Source organism: Astatotilapia calliptera, chromosome 5, assembly GCF_900246225.1.
Source record: "Astatotilapia calliptera chromosome 5, fAstCal1.2, whole genome shotgun sequence".
Taxonomy (NCBI): Eukaryota; Metazoa; Chordata; class Actinopteri; order Cichliformes; family Cichlidae; genus Astatotilapia; species Astatotilapia calliptera.
Window position 1 is genome coordinate 14,421,626 of NC_039306.1, and position 10,435 is coordinate 14,432,060.

Here is a 10,435-nt window from a genome sequence, read left to right on the forward strand (position 1 = left end):
TCAGTGTCGTCGCTTTGAGCCTACATTAAATACATTTAGAAGATTTTTGTCAAGTGCATTAAACGATAATGCTACAATTTGAAGGGTTGCTCTTTGTGACAGCACGCAATGACAGAAACCAGCAGCATTTCAGCAAGACTCTGAACCGCACGGCTCACCTTAAAGAAACTCAAAGCAAAATCAGTTGAAAGTCAAATCTCCCATTTCTCCTAAAAACTACCTAAATGCCACATCAACTGTTTGAATTAGTTTCAGCAAAAACACTCTTCAGGTTCAGACTGCAGGGAAATTTGTATTTAAATTCAACGAGGAAGATCAATTTTCTCTCGTCTCTGTTCCTTTTCATGGCTGAGCTATTTGTGCTGCTCTAATCTCTGTTTTCCTACAGTGTCGAAATAGTCTCATTCAAAATTTTGCATCATTGCATTTATCCAATAATCTGTCTGCCTGAATTCTTCAAATTTTCTTTAAATTCACTATGATCTGTCCCTTTCCCTCTCGGTACAGCAGTCCTACAGCCTCTCTCCTATCATTCTCCACTTTTGTTAGGCTCATTTCCATCCATTCAAAATCAGGTGAAGATAAAAAGAATGATGAAAACCCTCAACCTTGTCAAAAAAGCCAATAAAAAGGTCACCTGTCACTTTGCCTTGTGCATGAGATACAGAGGAAACCCAGACACAGGAAACCAGCAAAGACGTTTCCACTGCAGATTACTGCTATAGATTACTACTAGCCCCACTACTACTACTACTACTACTACTACTAATAGTAATAATAATAACAATAATAATAATAATAATAATAATAATGATGATGATGATTATGATGATGATAACTTCCCTTACAATATAAGGTGACTGTTGTCATGATTGGGTGCTATGTACATAAAAAAGAATTGAACTGCCTTTAATTCAGCTCCTGGCATCCTTTGACACTGCTTTGATCCTACCCTTGGACGTGGAGAGGTTAGAATAGAAGACACTGATTCTGTGGTCAGGTCAGAATAAGGATCATCAAAGATTCATTAAACACAAAATGATGATGTTTGTAAATCCGTATTAATGGTATTAAGTTGTGCGTGGATACATGTTGCATGTGCAAAAGCAAATTAAAATGAAATCTCAGATAAACTGGGTGACAGTGGTGGGACACCACAGAGACGGTCACAGGAGTGGAGCAGAGCGGGAGCAGGGCCAAAGCCATGGAAGGAGGGATTCAAATAGCCCTGCAGAGCACTGACCCGGTCTTCTGCAATTCCTGTAATCTCAACACTTAACACACACACATACACAAACAGCAACCCTGCAAAAAGACACCACAAATCCAAGCTGCTACTTCCAGACTTACAAAAATGAAATCTTTTAGAAATGATCAGTTTGTATCACAATTTTTTTTTTGCTGATTTTACAATTAGCAAAAAATTTAGGCCATCAATTTATAATTTTTTTTTCATTTCCACTTTGTTGTGTCAACAAACACTGCACAGCCAATGTTAATGCAGCATTAGTGTGGACACTACACAAAAAATTCCCCCAAACCAGCTCTAGCTGTATCAGAGAAAATGCACACTGTGCAACTGCAATAAAAGTCAGTGAGATGATTTAAAACAGCTTGAAAAGCTCTCTTTGCCGTTTTATCACTTAAGGAACATGATGGAAAAGTTTTACTGCTGTTTGAGTGTAAAAACTTTGACCTCAATTGCTTTAGAGATAAAAACAAAACGACTTGTTCATAGCATAGTTCACTGTGGAAAAGTTTGAAAACCTCTGACTATAAACACAAACAGCACGTAGCATCTATTAAAAAATGATTAATTAGCGTATTTATCTTGATTATTGCATTGTCCTCTTTTTTTCTAGTGTGTTTTATTCTAGTGGGGGGGGGGGGGGTCAAGGTTATTATAGTCATAATATGTAATAAAAACAAAACAATTTAAGTCACCTTAAAGAAGAAAAACTAGACTTGAATTCAAATTAACTGAAAAGATATTTTCTAATCGAAAGCTAAAAAACCTACATGAGGTGTAACGCCCTGATTAGCAGGCACATGTGGGCTAAGTTATGAGCAGGCAGATGTTTGGTGAATGCTCTTTAGAGCAACATCTAGTCCACCAGGCTTGACGTGGGCGTCAGCAGGTTGTTTTGTGGTCCTGAAGAGCCCAAAATGGGACACATCAGACATGTCGGTGAACCTCGCTGAGCTGCAGCAGACACACACATACTGACTCAGCAACTTCAATGAAGGACAAATTTGACTCGTAGGGAAATGCAGATGTGGGCTACATTTGGCCCACTGACACATGTGCAAAGTCACATGTTTCTATCAAATGCACCTCTTAAACTTACAGACGCCCTTTTTGTTGACATACTTTAGATACGGTTTATGAACAATAACTGAACCAAGTACATGAAAACCGGTAGAAATACAAAACTGCTGATATTTTGTTACCTTTATGTTTGTAATACTGTTGTTAAGTGTGTCTCATCAACAGCATGAGACACACTCATCCTGTTAATTGCTGTGATTTTTACTGCAGGATGTAACTCCTGTTCTTTCAATATATATCTGATAAAGAGAAGTGTTTGTGGGAAGCTATTAATGTTAGCATTATGCAAGCACAGTGTTTACACACAGTGACTGCACTATAATTAACAATCACACTGTAAATTAATTAAAAAATACCTAGAAGGTAAAGCAGAGTGTTATGAAACTCACCTACACAACGAACAAGTTCGACCAGTCTATCCTTAAAATGACGCTGTGCAGACTTAGAGAGGTTATACAACCAGCTCTTAGAAATCACCACCAACGTTTTTTAAAAAGTTTCTGAAAATGAAAAAAAGGATTTTCACACGCTGGATGAACAAAACATCTGGTCTAACCTGCATTTTAAACCTGTCGTGCCCTGTGAGAAGAGCAGACACTGTGTCAAAGGGAAAGTAAGTAAAAGGTATTCAGTAGTAATAAAAACATTTCCAGCATGTATGCAAATAAAAGATTTTTCATCAGTCATATAAATTCTTGTGTAAGCCAGAGGCACAGACTGATGCACGGGTATCCTCTAGCACAGTATCTTCAGGTTTAACCCCTGGGTTGTTGCAAAGATCCTTTCTTTCTTACAGAGATAATAAAGATTTTGCAGAGCAGCTTTATTTCTTTATTATTTTCCTCTTTGTTGCTGACAATTATTGTTCAGTATAAGCCTTTTTATAGAGACATGATTCCACAACAAGGCTGGACTTGTTGACCTAATCCAAAGCTTGCTGGTTTGAGTTCTGTTTTTCTATTTGATGCTTGTCTAAGCTAGAATACAGCACTTTTTCCACTCTTAGTCACCAAAGATCCTAATGCACAACCATTCATTCAGTGCTTTTCATACTAATCTACCCCACAGTGCTTTTTTAAATCGCTCACTGTCTTCGCCTGTAACCACCTGTATTCAACCTCCTCAAATGTTTCTATTATTGTAGTTGCCCCCTCTGCCAGTAGATGTGTCCATGCTCATTAGCCAGATAACTGAAAATACATATCCTGACTATGCTCAACTTGGACCCCGATGAATGACTCTCATGCATCAATAGATTAACAAATCTAGGCTACGCCTAAAGTCAGGCAGCAATTCCAGTGATACACAAGTCTGTATTTATAGTGCCAGGCAGTAGCCAGGTGAACATGGTAGCTGCAGGACTTTATCTACTTAAACACCTAAAAAGCAGCAGTTTTGCTGGAGGCAAGGAGATCAGATATGTAAACTTTGAACAACAGATTGAAAAAAATACATTTCCAGTCTGTTGAAGTGAGGCACAGCAGTCTTTGTTTGCTGGATCAAAAAGTATTATTTATTCCTCATACAAGACTGACGATCAGTCTGTGGCAGCTACAACCTGGAACAGCTTACCACTACAGCTATGTTTTGTTAACTCTGTGACCTTTTTAGAAAAGCAGGTGAAAGCTTTTCTGCTTAACCAGGCCTTCTGTTCAGATTGTTTTCTGGTTTATTGTGGGTTTTTGCTATTATTTGTATCCATAATGAATGTCTTTTCTAAATGTGTTTTTTGTAAGGTGCTTTGTGACTGTATGCCTGTAAGAGGTGCTCTATAAAAAAATCGTTATTTACTTGACTGTTGATAAGATAAGAGTGCGGAAAGATCAGAACAGGGAACAGATGGGCGAAACGGAGACACATCAAACGCACCTCACTCCAAGCTGATCCAGAGCAACAATCAGGCAGGAGTCAGAAAAATGAAGCTTGCCTTTCATACAACCCCAATTCCAAAAGATATTGGTTGTTGTGTGAAAGTGTGTGTGAAAAAAAAAACTCAATACAATGATTTGCAAATCTCATAAACTCACATTTTCAAAATAGAACACAGAAAAAATGTTGAATGTTTAAACCAATAAAATTTTAAATTTGATGGCAGCACCAAATGTAACAGTAATCATCTAAGATCTGTTCTGCAAAAAATTCATTTGCCCTTCTGCAAACGCTGAAGATCAAAAGCACAACAGGTTTAGGGGTGTAAGCAGAGGTGAGGTGCCCACGAGAAAAACGCTTGTAGTTGCTTTATGTTCATGCCCTTTTGCAGCTGAGTTTTGAGCTTTTTTAAGAACCGTTTGGAGCTCAGAATCCACAAAAAGGAAATATCTGAGTTGAACACGTGAATACAGAGGGTTTCACTTCTTTGTTGAAGCGCCGGGGTCAGCAAGTTCAGCAGGCTGAGGGATTAGAGAACTAGTGTGTGTGTTCTGCACGTAGCAAACGTATGTGCGTGTGTGTGTGTGTGACCTGTTGAAGTCAGCTCATTGACAAAGAATCACAAAGTCAAACAACAGAGGGAATATTTGTTTATGTGTCCGTGGGTGTTCCTCTACATTTCTTTTTAATAATCAGTTTAAGTACTGAGGAGTGGTACTGTGGTCTTTGAATGCTCAGGTTGCGTTCACAAGAGCCTTAACTCTCCACATAGCAACCCCATGCCTTTATTTGCTTGAACACTGGGGGCTCTGGAAAAAAACAGGTTGAACCAGGCTTTACATTTTCTGTTATGTAATGTGCTACATTACCCATTCAAGTGCTTGCATGTACACATCCTTAGGTATTATGGTATTTGGCAGGTAAAGATCGGTTAGTGAAATTACCCAACTTGGAAGAAATCCCAGCTGGTTTGTACTCTGCGCTCTGGCAGTAGACACATGTGATCATGTGATCTGTTCTGGTGCTTCTGTAGCTCTGAGGGTCTTTGAGGATTTTGAAATGACCGTACAATGAAATAAGATAATACAAGTAACGTTTATGGGAAAAGTCCTTTGTCATAGTAGATGAAATAACAACATCTGCACCAGCATCAGAATTAGTAGCAATAGCAACAGTAAAAATAATATTTTAACTTGTCACAGCAGGAAAAACACAGGTGAGGGTAATAATGGCAGAGCTGGGTTTATTGGTAAACTCATGGAATAAACCAGGTAGATGTGGATATGTAGGGCTTGTAGAAAGGGCATGAAATTTCTGGTGTAGGAGTTTTTATCTTTCAGTTTTTTGGTCCACTTCTAGTCTGAATGCTCCTGGCTTGGTTTTCTTTTCCAGCCCAGGATATTATTGTTTGTACATACACCATGCTTAGACCTTGCATTAGTGCAAATCCATTTCCTCAGCCAATGCTGATTCCAGCTCTCGTACATACTCGCTTTCCAGCCAGTGCTTCAACAAGATGCTCGAAATATCAGTGTCCTTGAGTTTAAACTAATTTATTGTGTTCATAAATACTGTGCATGGGTGGGGCAGACGGGAAATAGGGTTAATATCTATTCACAGTAATAGGGGTGTTTATCTGTCCCTTAGCAACACTGTTGGCTTATTGACCAGATTTGGAGCAACAAGGAAAATGAGAGGAGATAAAAGAGCCGACTGGGCTGAGCTTCAAAAGAAGCAAAACACAAGAGAAATCCAAGCCCTGAACATTCATTTTGTTAATCTGTGTTGATCCATCCCCTCATTAAGACCTGCAGAGTCACCATTACATGTTCAGTCCTGTTGGACATTTGAACTTACCTCAGACTTTGGCTCAGTCCTCTGCAATCTAATGTTTTAAATTAATTGCTCCAATTTTGATTCTTTTGCCTAAGAAAAATATTCATTGACCCTAAAGCTCTTTACCAACATTAAGCAACTGTTACCTGCCAAAGCAAATGCCAGGTTTCTGCTTTGGTTTTGTTTTCGTTTTTATTATTGTAGTTTTCTCCTTCATGTTTCATAGTTTTTGCTCTTTTCAGTGTTTCCGTTTTCGTGTCTTTGATTTAGCAATATTCTGTTTTATTTTATTTTCATTCTCTTTAGATTAATACCTTTTTCCTCCTTTCTGATTGTTTGACCATGCACTCATTGGTTCTACCCGTTCTCAGGTAGTTTCCTGTGTATAGTATACAGTAGTTTTTTCATTTGCTGTCTTCTGTATTGTAACCCTCCTGTTGGCAGTCTTGTTTATGAATTCCAGTTTCAGTTACACTGGCCTTCTGTTTTGTGTTTTTTTTTGTATGTAAATCTGCTTCTGATCTCTGCGTTTTGGTAGCCAATGCATTTTCTTATCATGTAATGGTTCATTTATTATTAACTCTAATAATAATATTTTGCTGTATTTTATAGACATGCAGTAAATCTGTATTCTGTTGGATTCTGTAATTCTGCAATCCTGCTTATTTTTCTCCAGGCGAGAGTTCGTGAGCCACATGAACTCCAAATACCCTCCAATATGATCTCAACGAGCTACACGAGGAAAAGTAGTTAAAGAAACACGTTAGAGCATAAAGAGGTAGAAGTAGATTATGAAAAATTGTTTTTCCATTGCGTTTTTCCACATTTAGTCAGACCAGTGTCCATAACTGCTGCTGCTGCAGGCTGTAAAACACAATGGTGATTTAGACTTCTTGCTCAGACAAAAGTATTCATTTATACAAACACTTTCTTGACATCAATTCTTCTTGCTTCCTGCTACAAAAGACAGTAAAAAGTCCAAAACTAATGACCTCCCCCTGCTTCTACAGAGCCAAGAAGTGGGCCTGAGTAAAGCACGAACTATTGGACTAGTTTGCTCTGTGAGCCTTAGTTTGACAACCCTTCTGGAAATGACACAAGTAAAATATTCTGCTTGAGCAGAAATTTTCCGTACTAAGTACACTTGCTTAGTTTTTATTCTGGAATCCCTGACATTAACTGTTTGTTTTTTTCTTTTTAACCATTGTGTGAACTTTCAAGATGAATCCTGCAAAAATACTGCGCTTCAAAACCACCACATAATCCAGAGGAGCCCAGAGATGCTCACAAACCTCCCTCCCTATTTTCAGTGTTTGGAAAAAACCTGTTGCACCACTGAAAAAGGTGGGAAAGCTTAGTGTTAGCCTGACAGCTCGACCAGAGAAAATAAAAAAGCAGCTATAAAGACAGCTGTAAAAACTATGATAGTTTTTGTTTTTCTAACTCAGTAGCTACCTAAAAACAAATGAACCAGATTGGAGATAATAGTATTTCAGATTAAGTACAGATAAAAACAGATATGAGTGTTGCAACATTGGTCATTGCCCTCAATGCAGAGAGTAAAAGATCATTTAAAAGTAGAAAGGATGAGGAGGATCTCCAGTATATTAGTGGGGTTATAAGGACCACAAAAACACTCAAGTTGTTGCATAAAGACTTCATCAAATGATGGATTTTGTTTAATTTTTGCCCCTTTTAAAAAAAAAATAATTGAAAAAATGCAAACCTCACATCTAAGTTTGCAGTTGTAATCAATAGCTGACACACTGTTGAAACAATCAATCCAAACAAATTCACATGAACACTGAACTGAAGTGTTGGCTTTCACGAAAAAATCTTTAATGAGTAGCAGGCCCTTCAGTGGAAAAATCTAAGAAAATAGCCTTTTAATGATTAACACTATTAGAGTGGGGAAACTAATGCGAGCAAAAGAAACAAGGGTAAAAAAAAAGTGCACTTTAGACTCTGAAATGTTAATGTGTTAATCAGATAAGCACAGAGTACTGTGAGAAAGGTCAAACCCAAGAATGGACGAAAGATAAAAAGGGAAAGGAGGAAAGGAAAGTTTGGAAAATTTGGTTTAAAATCAGCAAGAAAGTATTAATGAGTTAGGACGTGAGCAGTTTAAAATATCCAAGGAAATCGTTTTTTTACTCACAAAGAAAAACAAAGAGACTCAGAATGACCAAAGACAGGACAGAAGAGACTGCAAAGTGATTCAAAGCAACAATAAACTGCTTGTGCTGATGACAACAAGTCTCACAACTTTTCTAGATTACTTAGATTAAACACAGTAAGATTAGTTTTCACCTTCTCATCTCGTCTCCAAAAAGGCAAACACTTTGTTTAAAAAGCTGTTTGATGGAGTATTGGTTATATTAAGAGATGTGAAATCTCATAAATCTCTCTTATCTTCCACATACAGAGGCACCTGGCCAGCGTCATTAGAGACTCTAGGCTGCTTAAATTCACTGAAACAGAGATAGCTGACAAAAATATGCATCTCCATCCACTGAATCACAGTCTACAGACTGTAACCAGGTGAGGATTACACTGGAGCGCTGGTTTTCCTTCATGATGCCCTGCAACTGGAATAGCTACAAAAATATACAGAAATATTACCTGTGATGTCAGATTACTGCGTATGCACTGCATGGGAGGGGTTTTAGTACACAACCATATGAAAATACATTTTTGGATAATTTAGTAAGAACTCCTTTGCATGCATTTATGTACATTAAAGGTATGCAAACTTTAGGCTGCGAGGGAGAGTTGCAGGGGGATGTGTGCAGTAAAAGATGTGCAGTACTGATGTTGCGTCCTGTGACACAGAGGTCACGTGAAAATTATCAGGTTTTTAAGTTATCTTCAGTATCGCAACAATTCGCTAATTGTTAGCTAGCATACCACTGGACGTATAAACCGGAGCTGCTAATAGATAAGCAGGCATGCTTTTCGGGGAAAATACATTTTTAAAAATCAGGTTCATGTTAAACTTCCTGTTAAATATGCAACAGAATTGCAATTCCCAAACTGGAGCTTATCATCAAAATTTATTCACTCATTCTTATAGGAAACTTTTGTAAACGTTAATTCAGCATTGCTGCATATACATGTGCATCAAATGCTCTCTGTGTACAATTACTTTTAAGACAGAGAGCAACTTTAATATACTGAAGTAGGAAACGGGACTCATGGCATGACAGTTTAAGATAATATATTTATTTAAAATGAACAATAGTACTGTCCTTCTACCAACAACATGTACACACAGACCTATGTGTGCATGTCATGGGTAACAGAATCCTTTAGAACTTAATTATAAGTTACAATAGTTTTTTTGTGCCTGAAATAGTTAATCTGTCTAACAGAATTTTTTCAGTTACTTAATTACACATCAGCCATTCTAGTGAAAGTCTGACCAGTTTTCTGAAGTTACAAATATTCAGAGTCTCTTATTTTTCTGGTTTCTTTCTTCCAGTTATAGATCAGTATTTCTGTCATTTATTACCGTTTTTCCACTGAATCAATGATCCCAATTTTGAACCAATCCCAAACATTTCCAATAAAAAATAACCAGTAGTAGTTCCCAAAAAATAAAATAAAAAATCAGGTCCAAAAACTCAGGTTCACTGCCAGTGTTTTGGCACTGCAGCAAACAATAATGGCTAAACTCACATGGAGCCTGTGGAGTCTGGCTAGTGATTTTCATTCCACGTAAGTTACCCCAACTGTCCCTAAAAAACACATTAAAATGTTTGGTTCTCAAACCTGCTGAAATGTAGGCCAGCTCTCATGAGTCACCAAGGCCGAACTGGCTCCACACCTTTAAAAGAAAACAGAAAAAGTTAAACCTATGTGTGTTCTTCATAACTTCTTCTAACACTGAAAACACACATTAAGGCTACTGTAACTTTCTGTAATTAGATCTGTTTTCCTCTAATACTAATCTCACATAACACACCAAACAGGCTAGAGCACACTATTTTGTCACTGAAACCATCTCCCATACAAAGGAGAAAAACAAGTTATTTTTTCTACTTATGAAATAGTGATAGCTTAGCTTGATAATCAGACTCACTTCCACGTTGGGTCACTTCATTCAGCTTGTTTAAAAATCACTGAACAAAATCAGATGACTCACAGGTGTCAGGGCTTGAAAAGGCCCATCCTGTTTTTTGATTAAACGGCAATAATCCTTTCTGTCATCGTTGTATTTTTACTCAGTTGTATATAGTATTTGTATTTGTATTCTATTTTTATCTTATTGTATATTTATTTTATTTTATTCTACTGTATATAGTATTTTATTTTATTCTATTCTGTACAGTTGTGTACTGTATTTATTCTTATTGTATTCTAATTTTTGCCTCATAACTTTTGCACTGTCCACTTCCTGCT